Raw genomic sequence first — 27359 nt, 5'->3', positions numbered from 1 at the left:
ATCTATTTCATAATTGTATAAATCATTGAATTGCCATCTTTGTATGCAAATGCCTTAACATTCAGAACATACCTGTGTTTTCTTGGATTACTCTAATCATAAATTTGATGTCCCATGGAAAGTTATAGGCTCTGATAAAATTTTAAAGGCTTCTGATTACTTTCTGAACACTGATTAGAGCAACAAAAGTAGTCCTCATTTCTTATAGACACATGATTTCTCTAAACACTAAAACCCTCTAACATTTGTCAAGCTCTCCTACTTCACTAGCTCTGTGTTAAAGGGAACAGAGAAGAGAAATACATGGTTCCAGACAGTTGCTATTTCTTGTCTCTCTTGGCTACCTCTTTGCTGTTGTTAAAAATATCAACAAATATTCCCTGAAGTCAGAAATATGTTCATGTTTCAATTATTTCCATCTTCCACCTCACCATGAGAGAACACACCACTTTCTCTTCGAGTAACCTACTGTTCTGCACTTATAATAAAAGGACCATACTATCATAACCTTATTGTTATCCACCCTCTGGATGAATATCTTCTCTCATTTTCCAACTCCAAATATCAGAGGTAAATATAACACAATTTTGTTCAATAATCAAGACCATCCCTTGATGTGCTAATGTAATTTGTAAGTGCAAATGAACTGGTAATTTATTGCTTAAAAATAGAAGAGATCCAATCATATCTACTTCAATAGTTTGGAAAAAAAGGAATCTGACAGGCACTAGGGTATGAAATAAGTAATTAAAGTGAACTCAAGCATACTCTTATGTTATTCTCCAATAAACAAGTCATGTCTATTCCTGTAATCCTTAAAATGAGCATGCTGAAAGTTACAGGGGAGAGAAGGATTTGGGAAAAACACAGATAATTCATCTGACGAAAGAACTAGCAAGCCAGGTGCTATTATTTCTCTCTTAGGACATTATTGTCTTCCTTTGTATTGTGGTTCATTAAATGAGTAGACTATCTGTGGCTTTGAGAAGGAAAAATAATTTTTTAAAAATCATTTTCCTAATATTTTACCTTGATGATGAAACCAAACCTAAGGAACATTATTTCCATTCAATTAGTACCACATGCAGAGACAGGCGCTTGGTAATTTTTAGTTACTCATTTGCTTGATGCTTTTTCCAGCAATTTCAGTTGCAAAAGGATAACATCCATCTGTTTGAAAAGGTAACTGGTTAGCAACTAACTCCTTTAAAAATTTTTTACAACATATCCTCTTACCTTTCCAAAGTCAATCTCTACCAGCTTTAAAAATAAATATTCTAGCCAAATCTTGGATGAAATATATTTTAGATATGTGTTAGGCATGATGGATTGTCACACAACATTCACTCCTATCTCCTTCAGGTGTGCATCCCTCTATCTTTGAGGCTAGAAACCTATAAGCTGCATTTCCCAGAGTCCCTTGCAGCTAGGGTTCTGGGCACAGTGTTCTTCCAGGGAGATGAGCAGGGTAAGAAGGAAGGTGGAGAGCATCTAAGGAAAACATTTGCTTCCTTGTTTTTGTTGTTGGTAGCAATGTTCAGTCACTAGCTTCCTAGGGTGGAGAGGCATTTTGCAGCAGCCTCTCTGATCAATGGAACATAGCCCGAAAGGTGCACCCTTGATGTTAGCAGTTCTAGTGGTGGTTCTGATTCCCATCCCCCAGGCTGTGGCAATGACAGCAGCAACCCTGGGGGCCAATCAAGCTTGCTGCCTAGGAGCCAAGACATGAGGCTCAGGCCAGGTCCCCTCCTCTACTTTCAGTTGCAACCTTCATTCCAACCTTCTTGTGAGCACCTAATTCTCATATTCAACCCCTTCATGCTTGAAATAGTTAGGATAGTTTCCATTATCTGCAACTTGACGGAGAAGAAAGAGAAGGTAGAAATGAGCACATTCAATATAGCAAGATGGGACGTCACACCCCAGAAGAACCATGGAAGTGGCAAAGGTTGTGCCTATTTGACATTCGCAGTTACACCTTTAAGAACAAAAAGCTCAAAGGCTGCACCTTCCAGGACCACCCAAATCAGGACTAACAACCCTTTAGGGCCTAGGGTTGATGCCGAGACATATTAACAAAGGCTGGGAAATAATCGTCCGGACCCTTAGAGAGAAAAGAAGGGAGGATAGAAGGGAACAGGGAAAAGCAAAGAGAAGAAAACCACGCATATGTGTGAAGAGGACCATACACCAAACCCCTCAAGTGCCCATCTCCCCCCACCACCTCATCATCATCTCTAAAAACAACCACAGGTTACTTCTTTAACCTAGCTGAGTCAAAGGCCTGTCTAGGGTGGAGGAGATGCAAGTGTGACAGCCTCTGGCTCCCAAAGGACACTGGTTACTAAGAGTACAACATACTCTATACTCTATGCTATAGGAGTATACTAGGAATATATTCAGTATACCCAGATGGGGAACTGAACCAGTGACCCATATATTCAGTTCTAGAGTCAATTAGGCAGCAACCTCTCTGCAGCCTCCAGGAGATGATATTTAGTCAACATATTCCTACTTCTTGTTATAAACCCCTCTTTATGACTGCTCACAATGTGCCAACTGTGTACTCAGCATTTTACACCTAGTCATTTGCTCCATAGCCACCTGGGGAGGTGTCATTATCTCCATTTCACAGACAAGGAAATGGCTCAGAGCTGGGCTTCAATCCAGGTGATCCAGTTCAAACTCTTAAAATGCTTTCTTTGAGTGATTAGAAGTTTCTCTGGATGAGAAGTGAGTATCCAAAGTCAATGATGTTAACTCCTTTTGAAGACGTCTCCGCTAGGAGGTCTATGCAATGTACTTTCTCTATGGCATCAAGAGAAGTGAATCACAAAAGCTGAAGGACATTTAACTGGCCATTTGGCATCACTCTTCAGTCTGTCCTTAAATGAATTCTCCAGTTATCTTAATGCTTTCATGCCATTCTTTTCAGAAGAATTCCTAATTTATCTACAAGTGAAAACATAAGATTGCACAGACAAGTGCTGACAGCCTAATTTCAATAATGTATTATACCAGGGGCTTAATTGCAGTGAGAGCTTTCACTCAATTCCTGTTTAAAAATACAAATGAGAACTTTGACATGTAGTAAACACAGGCATTTAATTGCATTTTGCTCTCAACATTATGAGCCTGTATAGTGCCAAGTATGTCTTGCTTGTGTCTTCTTTAAAGCAATGATAGAGTCTTCTTCATAAATCTGTTTCAAATTGTGGAGACTAGTTCTCTAAAGGAGCATATAAATTCTTTACAAGTGAAATGCATTTAAGCATCCACATATCCACCTATCAGAAATACTATAAGGTCTGGTCTACTTCTTTACAACCCTTGCAATCTCCAGTAAGATATGGCTGTCAAAGATACACATACACAGAGATTTAAGATATACTGGGAAGATCCTTGCTCCCATTGACCTTCCAATTTAAGGCAGAGTTAACTATCCACACAGGGTATTCCCAATTTCACATCCCTCTGGTAAGTAAAATTTTATTAAAACCTTTGAACTACCTTGGAACTTTTTCCATATTAAGATATACACGCAAAACGGCACATTTCCAAAGGACATGATTACGGCAATTGAATCTTTCTAGAAAAAAAAATTTCTTTGGAGTTAGAAAAAGAGTGTATACAAAGCTCCCTTCTCAAATCTGATCAAATGCGTTAATAAAGCAGCAGTTCTTTGGCATAATTTCCTCAGTGACAAGATATGTCCCAACTTCTCAAGGTCTCCTTCAAATAAGTTATAGGTAACCAATGACCATCTGACAGCCACTTCCATTCTCCTAAGTGATCTTGCTATGAGCAACTCTAAGGCACCACTCATAATACTGGACAGTTCTTTACCCTGTATTTACCTTCAGCCAGTCATCAAGGACAGAGAAAGCTCCAACTCTCCCTTCCCCAAACTTCAAACAAGTTAACCATTCATTAGCTAAAAGATAAAGGCTTCCGAGGTGGGTGGATCATTTGAGGTCAGGAGTTTGAGACCAGCCTGGCCCACAAGGTGAAACCCCCTCTCTGCTAAAAATACAAAAAAAAAAAAAAAATTAGCTGGGCATGGTGGTTTGCACCTGTAATCCCAGCTACTGGGGAGGCTGAGGCGGGAGAATCGCTTGAACTCAGGAGACAGAGGTTGTAGTGAGCCAAGATCGCATCACTGCACCCCAGCCTGGGTGACAGAGTGAGGCTCCATCTCAAACACAAACAAAGAAACAAACAAATAAATAATAAAAAATAGAAAGATAAAGGCTTCCATTTGCTGATGTCACATGAATAATAGCACTTTTAGTTGCTGAAACAGGGTTAAATGCCAATGGTTAGCTGTAATATTACCAAAATCTTAACCTAAAACAGTGTAGATATATTTTAGCTCTTTCTACACACTAAATTTTCAATGTACATTTAAATTCATGCCCACCACCTAACATAAAGCTCTGCAAGTAGACGTTTACAGCCTTATCTTCTTTCTACATAGAGCACTGTGGGCTCACATCATTTATCACAAAGAACCCAGGTAATATAAAAAGACCCAGCCGGGCCCCATCCCAGCACTTTGGGAGGCCGATGTGAGCGGATCACGAGGTAAGGAGTTGGAGACCAGCCTGACCAACATGTTGAAACCCCGTCTCTATTAAAAACACAAAAGTTAGCCAGGCGTGGTGGCGGGTGCCTGTAATCCCAGCTACTTAGGAGGCTGAGGCAGGGGAATTGCTTGAACCCGGGAGGCGGAGATTGCAGTGAGCCGAGATCGTGCCATTGCACTACAGCCTGGGTGACAGAGAGAGACTCCGTCAAACAAACAAACAAACAAATCCCACACATAGCAAATAATATCATACAAATCCTTACCTTCCTATTTTGGCATTCCTTCTTAAACTGTATTTTCATCGTGAGTTTTGAAAACTTTCTGGCTTCAAGTTATCTTAGTTCTTTGCCTCTTACTAATTAAAAATCAGTTCCCCAGGGAAAGATACACGTGCACTCCATGAAAAAATACGAATCCATTTTAACCTTTAAGGCACTAGACATGTTCTTTATCTCTGAATTCTGATTTATCTGATCTCACACCCAAAGCACATCCCTCAATCCCTTACGGCATGGCAGTCTCGCCTCTTTTGATCGTATCTAAGTTTGCAAGGTAAACAGGCCACCCTGGGCTACCGAAAGGCAGGGGAGGACCAGGAACTCACCCAGGCGGCCGGACCCGGGCGCGGGCTCCGGAGCACGCGCTAGATGACTTGTCGCGCCCCCTCCTCCCCGCGGGCGGGCGCCGAGGCGGCGGATCTAGGGTGGAATAGAGGCTTCTCTCCGCTCCCCTCTGCAGACCATTGTCAGCGCCCGAGTCGCCGGCGCTTTCTGCACGGTGTGGGGACGGACAGCAGCTCTCCCGATGCGAGTAGTCACATTGCTGTCCCGCAGCCAGGGGCAAAAGCTGCTTTTGCATCAGAGCCGAGGGCTGCACCAGGTGTAACTTCCACCCCTTGACCTATTTTAGAGTGTGAGGATGAAAGGAAGAGGAAAAAATAGACGGAGGGCGCGCGGAGGAGCGGGCGGCAGGGTGCGCGCGTGGCCGTGGGGGAGCGCGCGCGCGGGCCCGGGCTAGTGTAGGGGCTTCCAAAGAGAAGTTGCAGCGAGCCCCTGCCTCCCGCGCCTGGGCCCGCTCGGGGGTGCTTTGCTAGCCGCTCCTCCCGCCTCAGCCGCAGGCCAGCTTGGTCCGCCCTACTCCGGCGCCCCGCGCGGGAAGCGCAGCTCCCGGGGATCCGGGGCTTTGGGCTGGCCCCGCGACAGCCGCGGGGAGACCGCCAGCGGCCCCCGCCCCAGTCGCCGTCCCCGCCTCCCCGGGCTGCCTTCACCTTTCGGGAGGCGGCGCTCCGGTTCAGCTGTCCCGGAACCCAGGCCTGCGGCGCCTCCGGGCAGGGAAGGCGGGCTGGCGGGCGGCGGAGCCGGGGACTGTCGCCTCCCCGCTTCGTTCCCTGCAATCGCCCCGCCCGAACGTGCCCGGGAAGTGAGGCTGGGCCGCGCCCGCCCGGCCGGGGACAGGGGTGACCTTCCGGCCTCCCGCCTTGCCCTTGTTGCCGATGTCTCTCGGCGTGGCCCGTCCTGCGTAGAAGACGCCCCGGCAGGCGCACCTGGTCGGCCCGAAGCGCATCAGCGTAGTACCTGGGGTGACGGCGACGTGTGACTTTAGCGAGGCTTTTCTCACTTAATTTTTACAGCCCCGGACTTCAGCGGAAATGCCCCCTTGGGGTCGGTCCATTGGGATAACTGGAGATGGGGGATTAAGTAGGGTGCCACGGCTTAGACGCTCCAAATCATTCCAGTACACAGCATGACTTATCTGTTGAGTTTTGCAAAACAAGCCCCATCAAAAAAGCATCCATCAAAAGGCGGGTGGAACTTATAAGTTTTTGCCCAAAACTGGACACAAACCTTCCCTCCCCCCATTGCTTCTGTTACAATAGCGTTAATTACTTTCTTCCAAGTCCCTAACGTGATAATATCTCCAACCGCCTATTATTAAACAACTCCCTTATCATCAGGGACCTATGCACTTTAACAATGCACGTTCCCAGTGACGAAAAACGAGCACGTTTAGTAACCGCTCTGCCGCCCTTGGTATAGAGGTTCGTGCTCCTGATCCCCTGCCTAGGGGGCAGAGTTCATGTCGAGCTGTTTTTTCCAGTCCAGGTTATTTATGGGTACCCAACTACAGGTCTCACATAGACACTGGTCTATAACAGGTTATTTGTGGGGACCCAACTACAGGTCTCACATAGACGCTGGACTATTTCAGGTGCTACTAAGAGGGTTGGTGGAGATCAGCATATAGTTTCTGATTCTGGAATGGTTTTCTAGTGCCACAGTATATTGAGTGGGGTAGAGTGGGGGAACATTTGTTTGGGCTTCTCTTTATCGTCATGCCCTGGATAATCAGATTGACATTTTCTTTTTCTGTAAAGGCCTCACATTCAAAAAGAAAGAAAGAAAAAAATAAAATAAAATAAAAAACACCACGAGTCTGGTATTCTTGAGCTGAACGCCAGCTACAGAAATGCAACTGCTCATCCTTTTGCTTCCATTCACTGGAGCTACAACTGCAATATGTCCTTGGACACAGAAGATGTGTTGGATACTGTGATGTTCCTTGTCCTCTTCTAACAGTGCATCAGGCGACAAAGTATACCTAAAGTATAGGATAGTGCCTGGCAAATAGTAGGACCTGATAAATACTTGTCCAGTGATTGAGCAACTGTGATAAACAGGAAAGTAACCTAGCTTAACTTTTGCAAGAAACCATGCGAGAAATCAGTTGTAGGTGACATTGTCAGGGAAGGCATCCTGGAAGTGGTGGCCGGTACCTGATTTAAATATTAAAAAATGGCTAAGGACTAGGTGAGGTGGCTCATGCCTGTTATTCCAGCACTTTGGGAGGCCGAGATGGGAGGATCGCTTGAGGCCAGGAGTTTGAGACCAGCCTGGGCAACATAGTGAAATTTCATTTCTGAAAGATATACAAAACATTAACTGGGCATGGTGGTGCATGCCTACAATCCCAGCCATTCAGGAGGCTGAGGCAGGAGGATCGCTTGAGCCCAGAAGTTTGAAGTTGCAGTGAGCTATGCTTGCACCACTGCATTCCAGCCTGGGTGATAGAGACCCAATCTCAAAATAAATAAATAAATAAATAAATAAATAAATAAATACAATTAGGGAGTGGAAGTGAGATAGTATATTTGATATGCTTTCAAGATATAATAGAGGCAGAGATTCTTAACCTTTTGTAGGTAATGGGCCCCTATGAAAATGTTGATAGAAGCTTTGAAACCCCCTTATATAATAAACAAATGTGAAATATTTGCATATATTTTCTGAAAGTTCACAGACTGGCTGAAGCAGATACGTAGAATTCCTAGAGACTCGTGAACTATGACATGAGTTACCAATGTCTTTCTTATTTGGAGGCAGGTAGAAAAACAAAGAGATTTTTCTAGTTGAGACCATCATAAGAGGCATTTCAATGACCACCAGTAGAATTTGGGTAATAGTTGTGGAAATGGAAAGAAAAATGTACTGTAAAGAAAATTTGTACACTAGAGAAACATAGCTAGACTTTTAAACCATTTATGTTCTTTTTGTACCTGAGAATTTCACTTTCATATCTCAGCAAAAAGGGGAAAGGAATAGATAAAAAAATGACTGTCAAAATATTGACAGTTGCTGATGCTGGGTGCACGCGTGGGGCTTTATTGTATTATTCTCTCATTATTTGTGAGGTTTAGCATTTTTCATTTAAAAAAAATTTCAGTGGATTTTTACTCTTGGTAGTCATACCCAATCCTATAGCATTTCCTAACTTGGGTTCTTGGAATGGAGATTTTTGTATATAAAAAAAGAAAAAGAAAACAATACAAATAGGCCAGGGATGCCACATATAAGATTGTTATTAATAAGCAGAGTCTTTGTAGAACCATACGTTTTCTCTGAGGAAGAATTGTAAAGTGTGTTGGCCATAGTCTCAACATAAATTAGACAACTATGAAACACTGAACACGTGGTTTTCTGGTTTTTTTGTTTGTTTTTTGTTTTGTTTTGTTTAGTTTTTTGAAATGGAGTCTTGCTTTGTTGCCCAGGCTGGAGTGCAGTGGTGCCATCTCGGCACACTGCAAGCTCTGCCTCCCGGGTTTACGCCATTCTCCTGCCTCAGCCTCCCAAGTAGCTGGGACTACAGGGACCTGCCACCTCACCTGGCTAATTTTTTGTATTTTTAGTAGAGACGGGGTTTCAACCATGTTAGCCAGGATGGTCTTGATCTCCTGACCTTGTGATCCGCCTGCCTCGGCCTCCCAAAGTGCTGGGATTACAGGAGTGAGCCACCGCGCCCGGCCTTCTGTTTTTTTCTAACATTACACTCAACTTCATTGTATGTTGCTTAACTTTCTTTATCATTACATTTTATTATTATATCATGCATATAGTTTATATACTCATATATATTCATATGCAATATAAATATATATATGCAATATGAATATATATTCATATGTAATATATATTTTATGTTTATATAATATAAATTATTGTATTATATGTCATATACATACATATATTTATATATAGCAATATATTTTATATATATTATATATACAGATGTTCCTTGCATTATATGGTTCGTTTACAATATTTCTACTTTATGATAATTTGAAAGCAATGTGTATTCACAAGAAGTCATACTTCTAGTACTCATACAACCATTGTCTTTCAATTTTTGTACAGAATTCAATAAATTACATGAGATATTCAACACTTTATTATAAAATAGGCTTTGTCTTAGATGGTTTTGCCCAAGTGCAGGCTAATGTAAGTGTTCTGAGCACATTTTAAGGGTAAGCTAAACCAAGCTATCATGTTCAGTAGGGTAGGTGTGTTAAATGCATTTTACAACACTTTCCATTTACAATGGGTTTATTAGGATGTAACCCCCCATCATAAGTCAAGGAGCATCAGTACTATATAATAGTATTATGACCTTTCTCAGTTAACTCAGTTTCTTTATTAGTCAACTGCCTGGGTCTGGCACACACCCCTTGAGGCTGCAGATGGCTGGCCATGATTCTCTGAGTGCCTGCCTTTCTCACTGCGTCTTTCTGAGCGAGGCAGCCCCAGTGCTTCCTTACACATAGGTACACAGAGGCTGCACACTCTCCAAATGTGACCAGTTCAGTCTAGCATGTCCTGTGGACTACAAGGCCGTTGCCTAGCAAAGCATGAAATTTCTCCAGCTTATGTAATAACTACTCCACACCTGAAGTCTCTTAAGGTGTGGCATTTAAGTCAGGAATTCACGTAAGTTCTTTTCCTAGAGCTTTTGACCATTATTTTACTTACCCTCATTGGCTATCACAGTCCTTCGCACTTAGAACTCAATGCACATATATGCATTAATATGCATGTATTGCCATAAGCCTCAAAATGTGCTGCATGATGCTCATGTTACCATTTCATTCATTTCAGCCTTGACCATCTATTTTATTAAAGGGCCTGGTTTAAGGTACAGGCTCTTAGCCATTGGGGGTGCTTACCTATTATTAGCATAATGGAGACTTACCAAAAAATTACTGTATTTTTACCTTCTTTTCTCCACCTTTCCAAGTCATCCCATTTTTTTTTTTAGTGATGTTAGCTAGTTTAGCAGAATAACATCTTGATGCATAAGGAAGTGGAACCCTCACCAGGCTGAATGGTAGAGCGGGCAAGCTTAGCTTCAGATTACAGGAAGAAATTGTGAGGTGTGCTCCAGTCTCCAGTCTCCCAAACTGATCTTTAGGACACTGGAGACAAAATATTCCAACAACAGGGGCAGACAAAGCTCAAGCTTTATGGCTTCATTAGTTTTAAAGGATTCCCCGCAGTGACCCAGTCAGACTGGACTGAGAATCAAAGAGTTCACAGCTACTTATTAGTCAGCACAATTTAGAGACAGGAGTGCTAACCAAGAGCTTTCCTTGTCATTTTGGGATGTTCATGGGCTGGAGTCCCAGTTGCCATCTCCTAAAACCTAAACCCTTCAGTTCTCCAGTGATTTTGCTGCCAGAGAGTGTGTAGCTGCTGCCTTTATCCAAGATATCCTTTATCTGATATTCTTCACATCTGTGAAACCCAGAAGACCTTCCCAAGGTACATAGGGAACTTCCCAGCATTGGGAACAGGATGGTTTCTTCTCTCATAGGGTTTTATGCACCAAAAAAGAGAAATGCTACTTCTCTGTCTTCCTGAACTTTTTAAAAACTAGTCCTGCCAAGTCTCATCATTTCTCAAGTACCTGTCCTTGGTCCTCTGTTTTTCTGTCTATATAATCTCCCTGGACAACCTCATCCACCTTTCTAACTGCAAGGAAAACTCTGTGTAGATTTCTCAAAAATCTATTATCTCTGAATTGGTCTTCTCATAAACCTGCAGATCCCCATGCTCATCTTGCCTGACATCTCCATCAGGGTGACCTCAACACATATGAAACTGAGGTCCTTTGCCCCCCGTGCACCTAAAGCAGCTGCCCTTTGCTTTCTTCTATAATCCCCATCCTCCCAGTCACCTGGCACATTCTTAGACTCTGCCTCTTCTTGTCCTTCATAGCCCACTGGTGACCACCGTCTGACAATTTTATATCTGTACTGCTTTTATTTATCAACTCTGCTCCCTTCTTATTGTTTCTATTCTAGTTGTTTATGTCCCATTACTTCCCACCTAGATGATTACAATAATTGCTTAATCTGCTTTTCTGATTTTCGAGGCCGTCTCTTCCATAAAAGATAATTCCAGACAAAAAGCTTTTGTCTAGATTAATCTTTCTGTCCTAGGAATTTATCAGTTCCTGATCTATATCCCTCTTGTAACATTTATCTCTAACCTTCGTATAAAGTATTATTTTGTTCAACAAAGATTCACTGGATATTTATTTTATACTGAGCAGTCTGTGAGAAAAGCAAGGGGGAGCAAAACAGATAAGATATCTACCCTCATGGCACTTATAGTCTCGTGGGATGACAAACATTAATCAAATAATCACAAATATCACAACTAAAATGTGCAACCCCAAATTGCAACACACACCTTGAAGGAAGACTGCAGAGTTGCTAGGAGAGCTCGCAGGTCTCATCACTCTCTCAGAGGGAGGACTGTGTAGGATTCAGCCTTAGATCCTCAAAGTCTAGTCCAGAGCACTGCACGTGGAAGTGCTGAATAAGTTTCTGTTGAAGGAACATATGCATCAAGAAAAAAAATCAAAACAAACAAAAATCCCCACAAAAAAATGAAAAAAGAATAAAACAAAGAAAAAAAAGCCTCATATGCATCTACTTCTGACATATAAGTGTGTGACCTTTTCTGTACTACACAATACTGAATAAAACACACGCCGGATGTTCCCTCAAATACCAACCTCAACACGTAGCCATGTTAGCTCTTTGCTTTTGTTTCCATGACCACAAGTCCATGGGGCATCTAATCTCTAAACACACCCTATTTTCTTTGCCAGCATTACAACATGTAGAAACTTGTTATCCCGGTAGCATTACCAAGAATAATTGTTGCTTTATGGTGAAAGATTTTATGCATGCTTTAATACTTTGCTGTTATCACCAACACAAACCCATCATCCCTCTTCCTTACAGTTTGGAATGTTTGCTGAAGATGTCAAACAACATTGTTTCTTTTGCCTCATGGGAAACTGGGTCATCCTCCAGCTATCCTTTGTGTCATTTGCCAGCTTCCTCTCCATCTCCAAAGCTGTTTGAGTATTACCTCTTCATCCTCCCGCTCTTACCTTTTGTCTGTCACTCTTTCATCTTTCTGCTATTGTGATCATGTAATTTTTGGAGTCAGCTTTTCGCTGGGACACTGAGTGACACATATCACTTGGCTTATTTTATCTCTATTTTTTTTTCTTTTTTACAATACTATTACATAATTCGTTTCAAGAAGTACTTTTGTGCATAGAATCTCAGGTCTGATTTGGGTGTGTGTGTTGTTTCCAGCTTTGAACAAACAAGGACTGGAAAAGATGAGCTTATTTGTCATGGTAGGAAAAGAAAAACTGCAAAAAAATACAATAAATCTCACCAACAGAGAATGTGTTATATAAATAAGGGAGCAACTACATGTCAAGAAATGCAGAGCCATGATACTGAAGACAATTTAATGACCTAGAGATACAATGCAGTGTTAAATAAAAAGCATTTTCACCCTAATATTTTAAGATTATATAGTATATTTACATATATGTAGGGGAAAATACTGGACAACTATACAAAAACATGATTAATGATTTTCTCTGGGTGATGGAATTTTATTTTCATATATATATATATATATATATATACTTTTTTTTTTTGAGAGGGAGTCTCGCTGTGTCCCCCAGGCTGGAGTGTAGTGGTGTAATCTCGGCTCACTGTAATCTCTACCTCCCAGGTTCAAACAATTCTCCTGCCTCAGCCTCCCAAGTAGCTGGAATTACAGGCGAGTGCCACCAGGCCCGGTTAATGTTTTTATATTTTTAGTAGAGACAGGGCTTCACCATGTTGGTCAGGCTGTCTCAAACTCCTGACCTCAGGTCATCCACCCGCCTCGGCCCCCCCAAAGTGCTGGGATTACAGGCGTGAGCCACTGCACCTGGCCTCGTCTATATATTTTTTATTTTTATTTTTTGAGACGGAGTCTTGCTCTGTCGCCCAAGCTGGAGAGCAATGGCACAATCTCTGCTCACTGCAAGCTCCGCCCCCTGGGTTCAGGCCATTCTCCTGCCTCAACCTCTCGAGTAACTGGGACTACAGGCGCCTGCCACCACGCCCGGCTAATTTTTTGTATTTTTAGTAGAGACGGGGTGTCACCGTGTTAGCCAGGATGGTCTCGATCTCCTGACCTCGTGATTCGCCTGCCTCGGCCTCCCAAAGTACATATTTTTTAAAGGGAAAGGGACCCTATGCAATTTGGGAGCAAAGCAGATCCCTATTTATAGCCACAACTCTTGTCTCATAAATTTTATTGCTATTTCATCACTGCTCTTACCAATCAAGTGTGTGAGGAGCAGTACCAACATAGTGCTCTCTTGTTCTTTCTCTTTATTATTATTTTACAATCTCTAGCGCAACAGTACAAGAAAGTCCAATTGTTTCAAGTGAAGGAGTCACAATGACCTCATCATTCTCATTGTAAAAAGCTATTTTATGTCTATGTCAAAAATAATTTGCCTATTGTATTTACATCCTGTTTGTTAGGTGAAGGCAAATGTTGGCTCCCTGGCTAAGTGTCTTGATTAGATCTACTTATTAGTAATGGTAATCTTGGGTTTGTATGAAAGTCAGCTCTAGAAAAAATGGAAAAATAGGGTCTGTGTGTGTGTGTGTGTGTGTGTGTGTGTGTGCGCTCGTGCATTTTGTGTACTTGTGCACTCATATGTGCTCATGTCATCCCTAGAGATTTGATTCTGGGGAAAAGAAAGGGTGAATTTTGAGATGGTTGGTTTTTATTTTTCTCTGAAGATATTTTTTTAACTTTTTGGGGATACAAGTTTTGAGATATTTTCAAATAAATTATCACTTAAGATTAGATTCTAATGTATGTCACTAGAAATTAACACATTGTAATATAGTTTCAGAAAGCTGTGCCATAAGAAAATTTTGTTCACAAAGTATTTGCAATTGGCAAAGCACAACTCTTATCTTCTGAGAGCAAGCAACACAATGAACAGAACAATGAACAACACAAAGTTCAGAACAATGCTGAACTCCACTTTAGCATTGCGCTCAGGGTTCAAATAACCAGAGTTCGGTGACTGATCTTAATCAAGACCTCTGGGCCTTAAGTCACTTATCTAAAAAGTGAGAGGGTTGAGTTAGATAATCACTGAGATCTCCCACAGTTCTTAAAAGAAAAAGCATTTTTGTTTAGATCTGGAGTGAAAATGTAGAGTTGTAAAATAAAGAAGAGATTTGGTGCTTTCTTTTTTGCATTCATTTATGATCTAAACGTTCAGTAGGAAAAATTCCCATTTTCCAAGCTGCGTTTCAAAAGACTGGATGTGGAGTTAATAGTTGATAGAAGCTTCTATTTAATTCATCCGAAAAATTTAGGAAGAACTTGTGAGATGGAAGGGGAAGGAGACTTATTCTGAGATGCTCCAGAGGGCAGACTTGGACCAGTGAATGCAAGTTATGAGGAGGAACATTTAGACTAAATTAGAGGAAGAGATTTCTAAAGTTCCAACTGCATAAAAGTAGAGCTTTTTCAAGAGGCACAGCTCTTTGCCTCCGAATGGGCAGAGGAATCGGCCAGTTCATTTACTGGTGATGTTTGCAGAGGGTGCCCATACGTCGGACAGAAAGTTGTGCCAGACACCTCAATGTCCTATCCTGGCCTGGGGTTCTTTGATGCGATGTGACAATGTACTTTGGGAAATGACAGAATACACAGTCTTTTCCGGTGTTTGGAGAAAGAATGAGCCTAGTATTTTCACAACACAGCCTTTGTAGCTCTAATTTCTCTTTCCTGCTCTGATGGTGTCACCTTTTGTACTGGTGATGAAGCTCATTATGTTTGGAATAGTAGCCAAGGTATAAGTAACGTGAGAAAGAGATGCAAAGATTGGTTTCATCCAATTTATCTGAGGGATCCAGCTGAGACTAGAACAGGGAATCTGCCTTGGAGACCATGAAGAATGTTTGCATGGGTAATCAAGGAAAACGGGGTCCTAGTTTCGGCATAAGACTGCACGTACCTGTTGAACTGGAATTTGTACTTTCTTCTTCCCATTTAATGTGAAAGAAGAAAAGGAAAGAGAATAAGCAAATGAGAAAGAAAAGAAACTTTATGAGGAATGCAAGCCTCCTGTAAATGATCAGGCCCAGAGAGGCAAAGGAATGAGGCAGCAGTCATGCTCCACTTCTCCCCTGGAGCTGAGCTCATCATCTCTAGAATCTGCTTGCTCTAGACTGACTGTCGCCACAAGTAGCTGTAAATTAACCTAACAATGCCATGCACTGGACACCATAACTAACATCCTATAGTTTAAAAATATATAGCCAATTACTAATCATTGTCATTTCCATAAACCAACGGGAATTTCTGACAACTTGTCTGCCTTGTTGCCTTTTAAAACCTGCTTGTAAGAAAGGTTGAATGAAGCTCATATCCAAAGTTACTTGGGTCTGAGTCTTCCAGGCAGCTGTCCTCATCTTGGCTCAAGTAAACACTTTAAAATTATATTTTGTGCCTTAGCCTCTTCCATGAGGTTGCCACAAATAACGATTATCAGTAGGAAGATGACCAGAAGCATTTTAAAAATCCAACTGAGCAGTCAAAACAGCCACTAAAGGTCAGAGAAGGTATTTTTTTCTTGTAGTTTGTCTAAAAGAAAAATAAATTACCATCATGAAACAAAAACAACAAAACAGGAGAAAATGCCGTTCGCAGGAGAAGACTGCAGGTGAAATAGCCCAGAGGTTGAAGTCACTGCTCAGGGTCAGGCAGGTGGGAAGTTGTCTTGGCTTCTCCATCTTTTATTTATTTATTTATTATTTTATTATACTTTAAGTTCTAGGGTACATGTGCACAACATGCAGGTTTGTTACATACGTATACATGTGCCATGTTGGTGTGCTGCACCCATTAACTCATCATTTACATTAGGTATATCTCCTAATGCTATCCTTCCCCACTCCCCGCCATCCCACGACAGGCCCCGGTGTGTGATGTTCCCCACTTTGTGTCCAAGCATTCTCAGTGTTCAATTCCCACCTATGAGTGAGAACATGTGGTGTTTGCTTTTTTGTCCTCGCGATAGTTTGCTCAGAATGATGGTTTCCAGCTTCATCCATGTCCCTACAAAGGACACGAACTCATCCTTTTGTGGCTGCATAATATTCCATGGTGTATATGTGCCACATTTTCTTAATCCAGTCTATCATTGATGGACTTTTGGGTTGGTTCCAAGTCTTTGCTATTGTGAATAGTGCCGCAATAAACATACATGTGCATGTGTCTTTATAGCAGCATGATTTATAATCCTTTGGGTATATACCCAGTAATGGGATGGCTGGGTCAAATGGTATTTCTAGTTCTAGATCCTTGAGGAATCGCCACACTGTCTTCCACAATGGTTGAACTAGTTTACAGTCCCATCAAGAGTGTTAAAGTCTTCCTATTTCTCCACATCCTCTCCAGCACCTGCTGTTTCCTGACTTTTTAATGATTGCCATTCTAACTGGTGTGAGATGGTATCTCATTGTGGTTTGGATTTGCATTTCTCTGATGGCGCATCTTTTTTTTTAATTGCAGGAGAGAGTTCTTCCATGATTTTGGACAGTGGCTCTTTTCTTTCCCCACAGCAAAGCTTTTCTACATTTACTATTCAGGCCACATACGGCAACTGTAAAGTAACATAGTTCACTTCTCTCAATTCTATCTGGTTATAAATTGGATCAGCATAACCTGGAGCACACAATTTAAGAAAAATGTCAAGCACAATTTTCCTATATTCAAACTTAATACATGTTAAAAGAAAATTTTGTTTACACAAAGATTAACTTGTAATTTCATAATCAAGATTCAAGAAATATTCATGCACACTGTTGAGTCAAAAAAAGAAAAAAAAAGGAGGCAGGTAGGCACAGTGGCTTACACTTGTAATCCCAGCACTTTGGGAAGCCAAGGTGCAGATCGCTTGAGCCCAGGAGTTCGAGACCAGCCTAGGCAACATAGCAAAACCCTCTCTCTACAAAAAAAAAAAAAAAAAAAAAATAGGCTGGCATGGTGGTGTGTTTCTGTAGTTCCAGCTGCTTGGGAGGCTGAGGCAGGAGAATTGCTTGAGCCTAGGAGGTCGAAGCTGCAGTGAGCTGTGATCATACCGCTGCACTCCAGCCTGGGAAACAGATGGAGACCTTGTCTCAAAAAAAGAAGATAAAAATCCTGCCATTTGTGACAACATGGATGAATCTGGAGGGTATTGTGTTAAGTGAAATAAACCAGGTATAGAAAGACAAATAACATATGATCTCACTTATATGGGAAATCTAAAAGTCTATCTCAGAATTAGAGGGTAGTGTGGTAGTTACAAGGGTATGGTGTGGTGGTGGGGATGTAAGTCAAAGGATACAAAGTTTCAGTTAGATAGGAAGAATGCCTTCAAGAGATCTATTGTAAATATGATGACCATAGTTAATAAGAAAATCTTGTATTCTTGAAAAATGCTAAGAGAGTGAATGTTGAGTGCTCTCACCACAAAAATGATAACTATGTGAGATAACACATATGTTAATTAGCTAGATTTGGTCATTCTACAATGTATATATACTTCAAAACATCATGTTGTACATGATAAATACAGACAATTTTATCTGTCAATTAAAAAGTTTTTAAAGAAATATTCATGCAAAAGAGAAAGTTATCTTACATGGAAACAAAAATGAACACTTTTTCTCAAGATTGCAATTTATACCTAAATATATAAAGCCAAATAAATGTATGCATTCTCTATACCTTAGCTTCAGCTTTAAAGAAACTCTGCAATGGTTTGGGGTTCTAGAGTCTGGTATCTCCAATTGTCATGTTCAAATGTCAGTAAAGTTTTATGCTAGAAATTATTTGGAATTATTCCAATATGTATTCATTCAGGATCCAGGAAATGTTAGAGAAAAAAGGGGAAAAAATGAGAATTTGAAAAGGTATGTTAAGTGTTTACTATTGACTAAGAAAGAAAAAAAAATTAGAAACAAACAAACACATAAAAAACCTGTTTGCTTCTCAGCAGATGAATTTTTAATGTTGCTGGCCAATTATTCCAAGGCAAGAGCAAAGTCAAGAGTTTCCTTGGGGAGGTCTTATCTTTAGGAGAAAATAACAGATGAAATCACATCATGTTAATAAAGCAATTATGTATGCATACACAGTTTAAGAGATGTAAAGGATTTTAGGAATAATACGATGCAAATAAAAGAAACAAATGTTTACCCCTAAACTTCTGCATGACCAGGAATATAAAAACATCCACAATTGTACCACTTAAAAATATCATTGTTAATATTTTGGTGCATTTCCTTTCTGTCTGTGTCAATCAATCAAAGTTGGGATTACATTGTATTCATTTTTACTTTAAATTGGATTTTTTGTGCAACATATCGTGTTGTTAAATAATCTACAAAAACATTGATTTTTAACATCCTCATAATCTTTCATTAAGAAAGTATTTATCATATGCCCCGTGGTGGACAAAGTACAATGGTGCTTTAACTCATGTAATCCTTAGGAGATCCTCAGGAAGCGTTAGTATTATTACTGTTATTATCCCTATTTTTTCACAAATGGGGGAAACCGAGGTTAAGGGAGGTTAAGGAACTTTCCCCAAGCCGACACAGCTGGGCTGTGACTTGCAATGATTTGCATCTAACTCTAACGCCAGTATTATTAATGATTATGGTAAACTTTCTCTATGTGAGAAATGTAAATGATTCAAATGAAATGTCAAAATCTTTTTTTTTAACTTGTCAGAAGATCAAGTAACTTTTTTCAGGTGTACTGACTAAATCGCCACGACAGCTGTGTGAATTGCATCTTTCCTTAGAGAGTAAATAATACTGTCTGTTTATCAAGGTCTTCAGTTTTCATTTACACTTGTCTGATTTTTTAAAGGCCAATACATTTGGTCTATGCTTGGAGAATACTATAAGCCTACCTGAAAACTATGTAAGGAAATCCAAATAACAATATATTTTGCTGCTTTTTCAGAATAGCGTTATATGAATAATAAATTAAAACCATATAAAGTGTTGTTTTGGATATTGTCATTTACCATGTGCCACATTGTACTGTAATTCTCTCATTCTGTGTGTCCTCATCCCTGTTTAAATTGTAAGCACCTTCAGTAATTGTATTATTTACTGCATTTTCAGAGTTGAGTGCATCCTGTAAAACAGTTATTCAATATTTGCTTCCATCCAGCTACTTGGGCGGCTGAGGTGGGAAGATCTCTTGAAGTCTGGGGTTTGAGGCTATACTGTGCTATGATTGTGCCTGTGAATAGCCATTGCACTCCAGCCTGGGCAACATATCAAGATCCTGTCTCTTAAAAAAAAGAAAATTAAAAAAAATTTCTTTGCAATGTACATAATGGTGTTCATGTTTCATGTATCAGTAACTAAATACAAAGTACTTAAACACTAAACAATAGTCCTCTTAAATAAATTGGTCTTTATAGATAATATTGTCTCTGTGGCAAAGATAATGTTAAGTGATCAACAAACTAGGATCAGTTATCTCTTGGGCACTCAGGAGACTACATAGCCCAGTCTCCTTTGTGTTTAAATGGGACCATGTCCATGTGACTTAGTTCTGGCCAATAGGATGCGGGCAAATGATGCATGGCAAGTTCTAGTCCCTACTCTGTACAGCCTCCTCTATGTTATGATCTCTCTTTCTTGCTCTTTCATTCTCTGTCTCTCTTTGTCTGCTGAATACAGGGAGAATTAGTAAGGAAGACAAATCCAAGAGATTCATGAATCTCCATGTGGAAGACCACAGTCTGAATTCTAAATTTGACTGTGATGTGAGCTATTGAGATTTGGGGGTTGTTTGTGATAGTCTCTAGCATCCTATTGTGTTTATCAGGTATTGAGTTTCAGTTGTGCCTCAGATACATATCAACATACCCTCTACTATCACATCTCTCTTCCTTTCCCTTATACTGTTCTCTCAGCCTGACATTTCCTCTTTCCATATTTTTATCTATTAAAACTCTACATATGACAGAGCTCAAATGCCCCTTACATAAAGCTTTGTTTCATATCACAGGCAAAATAATCTTGCTCCACTGTAACCCATCACAGAATTTTCTTCCCATATTCCACATCCATAGATGAGTGCTGGTCACCATTGTATTCCTAATGCCCAATGGTTAGCACTTACAATAATTATCCAACAAATGAATGAATTAGTGCATTTCATTTCTCTCACAGGTTTGAAACATTCCCTGTGTATAGGATCATGTCTCATTCATCTTTCTACTTCTCAGAGACAAGCGCAGAACTTGGAACACTGTAGATACTCAAAAAATGTTTGTGGAATGGCTAAGGTATTATTACTGATGATTGAGAGAGGTGCATTTTTTAAATATAAGTGTTCATCAGAGTTTTATAATTCTTCAAGTATTTAATAACTTTCACAGAGGGGCAATTTGTCATTAAATTTAATCTAAATTCCTTTTGTTGCAATTTCAAGTCTTTAATGATTCTTGGTTCCCCTACAGTCACAGCACTTTTGAGCACGAAGAGGCTCAGTTCTCAGAAGCTATTTCTGTCTTGACTGATATATTTACAGAAGAGGTGGTAATGATTCAACTGCTCTAAATCAATACTGCTGAATTATTTCAGGAAAGACAGGGTTTTTAGACACTTCTCCCTCCATATATTCTTTTTCCCTTATGGTTTCTATAATTAGTCACAAATTTATGCTTGTATGAAGGTGAAAAATTGAATATCATTATTTGGGGAGAAGTGAGGGAGATGGCAATTGGTGACGCCTACTCTGTTGCTGAAGGCTCAGTAAGTAGTACTATAAATAGAAAAGAAACTAGGCCAGACACGGTGGCTCATGCCTGTAATCCCAGCACTGCAGGAGCCAAGGAAAGAGGATCACTTGAGCCAAGAGTTCGAATCCAGCCTGGGCAACATAGTGAGACCCTGCTTCTACAAAAAAATTTAAAAATTAGCTGGGGTGGTGGCCTGCACTTGTAGTCCCACTACTCAGGGGGCTGAGGTGGGAAGATCACTTTAGCTCAGGAGTTTGAGGTTGTTGTGAGGTATAACTGCACCACTGCATTCCAGCCTGGTGACAGAGTAAAACCTGGTCTCAAAAATGAAATAAATAAAATATTTATTTCCCAATTATAAAATCAAGAAATGTGTATCATATGAGTAAAATGGTAAAAGTTGCATGGAATTAATTATCAAGAATTTGTAATTATCCAAAGCATAAACATAATCTTCTGATTTCAGAAAATATATCTAAGCATTGAAAAAGCCCACCGTGGTTGTTATTGCACTGAAATGGCCTCCAATCATATCCTGAAATGCAAAAATATATGTTTATTGCTAACTATTATAAAGACAGCAAAATAAGATTTTATAGTTTAACTGTACAGCTAATATCCAAATATATTTTGGTAAAAATTCAAACAATAAGGAAGATGTACAAAAGAAAGGGCCCTTTTGACAACCTCCTTCTCCCCTCACTTGCCCTTTCCTTCCCAGAAGTAGCCTCTGTTAAGGGTGTTTTCTTCCTCTAGACTTCTGTGCAATTACAAAACAAGTATATTCTTATACAAATAGGATAAAAAGTAGCTTTTATATAAATATTGCTGAAATATGTTGGATATTTGTTCCCCGCCAAATCTCATGTTGACATGTAATCCCCAGTGTTGGAGGTAGGGACTAGTGGGAGATGTCTGCATCATGGGGATGGGCTCCTCATGAATGGCTTATCACCTTAGTGATGACTGAGTTCATGCAAGATCTGGTTTAAAGTGTTCAGCATCTCCCACTCTCTCTCTCTCACTTCTGCTCTGGCCATATGACATGCGTGCTCCTGCTTCTCCTTCCACCATGAGTAAAAGCTTCCTGAGGCCTCCCCAGAAGCCAAGCAGATGTCAGCACCATGCTTCCTGTAAAGCCTGCAGAACAGTGAGCCAATTAAAGACTTTTCTTTGTTAATTACCCAGTCTCAGGTATTTCTAGCAATGCAAGAACAGCCTAATATCATTGCCTGCTCATTTCACTTCCCCTGATTTCGTAGAGTTGGATATCTTTTTCTTACTGATTTGTAAGAGTCTTTTTATTAATTCTAAGCCCTCCTTTTTTTGCTATAAATGTTGCTAAAATTTTCTTCCAGCTATGAGACTTTTAAATTTTGTTTACGTATCTTTTGTCATATAAAAGTTTTCAGTTTTTAGGGAGTCAAGCCTATTAATCTTTTTTATACAGTGGCTTCTGGGGTTCATATTTTGTTTTGGAAATCTTCCTATGATTATAAAAACACTTGCCTATATTTTTGTGTAATGGCTTTGTTCTTTATTTATTTTTGCTATGGTGAGAGATAAGGATCATGTCATCAAAGCAGTATGTCTCAATGACCATTCTGACCTTCCAGACTTCCATAGAACCAAGGTTTGGGGATGCGAATCTCATTCTACCAATCAGAGGTTCTCACAAGAGACTTTGATTTGAACTGAATTATTTTGAGAGAAAGAAAGGGCACGCGGCATTCACTTTGCAGGCTTGGGTCGTGGCAGAAGTAGCAAGGCCTGAAATCAGCAACTATGGTGGCCGCTTCTCGTCAGGCAGATGGATTCCTGTTTTGGCAGCTTCCTGAGAAGTGGTGTGGTTCTGAAGTCACTGCTGTGGTAGAAACTTTGGATTTCTGCAGCTTCCCCTTTTGTAGTACATGCATCAGTTCTTGGGCTGTTTAGTTCTGTGGTTTGGTTTTGCTGGTTATTCCTTAAAATAAAGACTGGAATCTTCTTCTTCATGAATTTGCTGCAAGGTTTGTGTACTCCACGTACCCTCTAATATGTTCCTTTTACCTTAAGCTAGTTTGAAAGAATTTTATTGTTTGAAACTAAGAACCTTGACCAAAACAAATATGACATTCTGTTTTTGCCCCGAATCTATTTAAACGCCATTTATTGCACAACCTTTTTCCTACCTGAAATGCCTCTTTTCATAAGTCTTAATAATTATATTTGAAGGATCAATTTCTTCATTTTTATCTATTGTATTGATCTGTTTACCTACTTTTGTACTGATTCCACACAGTTTTTTTTTTTTTTTCTTTTTGAGACGGAGTTGCGCTCTTGTTGCTGAGACTGGATGGCAATGGCACGATCTCTGCTCACTGCAACCTCCACCTCCCGGGTCCGAGCAATTCTCCTCCCTCAGTCTCCTGAGTAGCTGGGATTACAGGCGTGCACCACCACGCCCAGATAATTTTTTTTTTTTTTTTTTTTTTTTTTTGTATTTTTAGTAGAGATGGGGTTTCTCTATGTTGTCAGGTTGGTCTCAAACTCCCAACCTCAGGTGATCCTCCCGCCTCGGCCTCCCAAAGTGCTGGGATTACAAGCGTGAGCAGCCAATTCCACACAGTTTTAGTTGCTATAGTTTTATATGATGGCTTACTATGAGTAGGGATGTTTCTTTCCATTGATTTACTTTTTCAGAATGTCTTCAGCTGGTCATGAACATATTCCTTCCCAAATAAACTTCAGAATTATTTGGCTGAGTTGCATAAAATGTACCATCAACATTATGATTTCATTTACATTAATGTAGAGTTTAATTTGGTAACATGCTTTAAAACAGTGGTTTCCAAACCTTTTGGTGTCAAGACCCCTTTATATTCTTGAAAATTAATAAAGATGTTACAGAGCTCTTGTTTATGTGGGATATATTAGTTAATATTTGTCATGTTAGAAATTAAAACTGATAAAATTTAGAAATATTTATTAACTAATTAGATGTAACGATAAAATGTATTGTATGTTTATTAGGAAAATAACTATATTTCCCAAAACAAAAGTATTAGTGAGAAGAATGGCATTATTTTACATTTTTGCAAATGTCTTCAATGTTCAGTTTGATAGAAGGGACGTGGATTCCCATATTGGTACAGCAATCAATCTGCTGTGATATGTTGTTTTGAATGAAGTATATGAAAAAAATCTGCCTTACACAGATATGGAATTGGAAAAGGAAAGAGTGTTTTAATAGCCATTTCAGATAAGTGTGGATATTTTCCTTTGCTACTGCACTGCAACTTGATAAGTAGTATTTTCATAGAGGTTAGCTAAAATGTTGAATCTGAAAATTTGTCAAAGAAATTTTTTACTCAGATTCTTTAAAAGCCATTGATCTGTCTTGTACTTTTAATTAGATCTTTTATTCATGTATTTTGCAACATGATTCACTGATCATCTGGCAAACACTGGTTCACTGAGTTATGGTGATCTTCCAAATATTAACACATCTTATACGAAATCAAGATAGCACACTCATTAATATCACCACTGATCTGATTAGAAAAGACTTCAATCATTGAAAAGCTGACATGCTCATGATGATAAATCCAAATTACCCAAAATTTTAAGTTTCATCTAAAAGCTTAAATTTTTGTTTTTTTGTTATTATTTTTTATTATTAGAGATGGGATCTTACTACATTACTCAGGGTGGTCTTGAACTCCTCGCCTCAAGTGATGCTCCTGCCTCAGCTTCCAGAGTAGCTGGGATTACAGATGTGAGCTACCCCACCTGCTAAAAGCTTGAATTTTCTCCTTAGCAATAAACACAGTCAGTTGTTTTCTTTGAAGCAACAGGCTCACCTCATTCCCTTTGTTATTATTTACTTATTTATTTATTTTTTTGAGAGGAGTCTCACTCTGTCGCCCAGGCTGGAGTGCAGTGGCCTGATCTCCGCTCACTGCAAGCTCCACCTCCCAGGTTCACACCATTCTCCTGCCTCAGCCTCCCGAGAAACTGGGACTACAGGCTCCTGCCACCACTCCCAGCTAATTTTTTTTTTTTTTTTTTTTTTTTTTTTTACATTTTTAGTAGAGATGGGGTTTCACCGTGTTAGCGAGGATTTCGATCTCCTGACCTCATGATCCACCTGCCTCAGCCTCTCAAAGTGCTGGGATTACATGCGTGAGCCATCGCACCCAGCCGCTCATTCCCTTTTAAGGAAAATATCAGCCCAATACCCCAGAGTTATCTGTTATTTGTTCTTTCAAGTAAAAACAGGATTCCATGAAAAAAAAGAGAGTAAATTATCAGAAAAAAATTTTTGTTTAAACTTTATAGAGCTTTTTGGAGATCAGAATTGAGGATAAGGAAGAGTGGGCCTGAATTACATTTATTTCATTACTGATTTCTCCATTTCATAGTTCATACCCGGGGGCTCATCGTGATGGACTTCCGTCAGGAATTGGTGGGTTCTTGGTCTCGCTGACTTCAAGAATGAAGCCGTGGACCGTCGCAGTGAGTGTTTCAGCTCTTAAAGATGGTGTATCCGGAGTTTGCTCCTTCAGATGTTCAGATGTGTCTGGAGTTTCTTCCTTCTGGTGGGTTCGTGGTCTCGCTGACAGGAGTGAAGCTGCAGACCTTCACGGTTAGTGTTATAGCTCTTAAAGGTAGCACATCTGGAGTTGTTCACTCTTCTGGGTGGGTTTGTGGTCTCGCTGGCTTCAGGAAGGAAGCTGCAGACCTTCACCATGTTATAGCTCACAAAGGTGGGGTGGAGCCAAAGTGCAAAACAACAAAGCTTCCATAGCGTCCATTGGGACAGGAATGGGTTGCCTCTGGCAGACTTGGGCAGCCTGCTTTTATTCATTTATCTGGCCCCACCCACATCCTGCTGATTGGTCTGTTTTGACAGGGTGCTGATTGGTGCATTTACAATCCCTGAGCTAGACACAGAGTGCTGCTAGACAGAAAAGTTCTCCAAGTTCCCACTAGATTAGCTGGATACAAAGAGCACCAATTGGTGCATTTACAAACCCTGAGCTAGACACAGAGTGCTGATTGGTGCATCTACAATCCTCCAGCTAGACATAAAAGTTCTCCAAGTCCCCACTAGACCCAGGAGCCTACCTGGCTTCACCTAGTGGATACCACACGGGGGCTGCAGGCGGAGCTGCCTGCCAGTCCCGCACCGTGCGCCCGCACTCCTCAGTCCTTGGGTGGTCGATGGAATCGGGGACCGCGGAGCAGGGGACGGCGCTCCTCAGGGAGGCTTGGGCCGCGCAGAAGCCCACGTTGGGGGCGGGAGGTTCGGGCATGGCAGGCTGCAGGTCCCTAGCCCCTGTCCCTTGGGGAGGCAGCTGAGGCCCCGCGAGAATTCGAGCGCAGCACCGGCCAGCCGGCACTGCTCGGGGGACCCGGGGCATCCTCTGCAGCTGCCGACCTGGGTGCTAAGGCCCTCACTGCCCAGGGCCGGCGGCGCCTGCCGGGCGCTCCGGGGGCGGGGCCTGCCGAGCCCACGCCCATCCGGAACTCGCGCTGGCCCGCGAGCGCCACGCGCAGCCCTGGTTCCCGCCCGCGCCTCTCTTTCCACATCTCCCTGCAAGCAGAGGGAGCAGGCTCCGGCCTCGGGTAGCCCAGACGGAGGCTCCCACAGTGCCGTGGCGGGCTGAAGGGCTCCTCAGGCGCCGCCAGAGTGGACGCCGAGGCCGAGGAGGCACCCAGAGTGAGGGGTGCTAGCGTGTTGTCACCTCTCAGACTGAATAATCCATTTATTCAGAAAAGGTCTTCAAGCGGTGGAAAGTGGACAAGCTCGCTAAGGTAAATTCAAGTTATCCAAAATTTTAAGTTTCACTGAAAAGCTTGAATTTTTATTTTACTATTTTACTTTCTTTGATTTTTTTTTTTTTTCCTGCAAAATACATATCGAGCCCCTGCCATGGACTGAGCCCTGTTCTTGGTCCTGGGTATAACTAAACGAAATTGCAACCCTTACATTTTAATGAGGTGGCAGGGGTTGTAACTATGATCCCAGGTAGTACAAGAGCTACAAGGAAAAATAAAGCAGAATGCGGACCTAGAAAATGTCAGAGGTGAGGGAGGTGGTGGGATGAGTAAGGAGAGGTGTGGGCGGAGGAGGGCAGGCAGTGCTACTTAGGGTGTTCAGTGAAGGCTGCGGAGGCCTTTTGGCCAGACCTACCTGCGACGTAGGACACCAAGCAGCATGATGAGCACTGGGGCAGAAACCTTTCTGGGCGGAGTGAACAGCAAGTGATCTAGAAGCAGGCGTGTTCTAGCAGGTTTCAGG

The 27359-nt window shown here is 41.0% G+C and overlaps 1 protein-coding gene across 3 annotated transcripts in view; it reads right to left on the bottom strand.

Annotated features, from left to right (window-relative positions):
- TRMT9B (tRNA methyltransferase 9B (putative)) overlaps positions 1-11976 on the bottom strand; it is a 78809-nt gene extending 66833 nt beyond the window's left edge. For all 3 annotated transcript variants that reach the window (XM_045397890.3, XM_065518799.2, XM_045397889.3), the window contains exon 1: positions 11611-11976. The gene's annotated coding sequence lies outside the window, so the exon portion shown is untranslated. The remainder of the gene's footprint in view (positions 1-11610) is intronic.
- Positions 11977-27359: the final 15383 nt, after the last annotated feature.

The sequence above is a fragment of the Macaca fascicularis genome, chromosome 8, assembly GCF_037993035.2.
Source record: "Macaca fascicularis isolate 582-1 chromosome 8, T2T-MFA8v1.1".
Lineage (NCBI taxonomy): Eukaryota > Metazoa > Chordata > Mammalia > Primates > Cercopithecidae > Macaca > Macaca fascicularis.
Note: the sequence above shows the minus strand (reverse complement) of the source record. Positions and strands in the feature narration are given on the sequence as shown.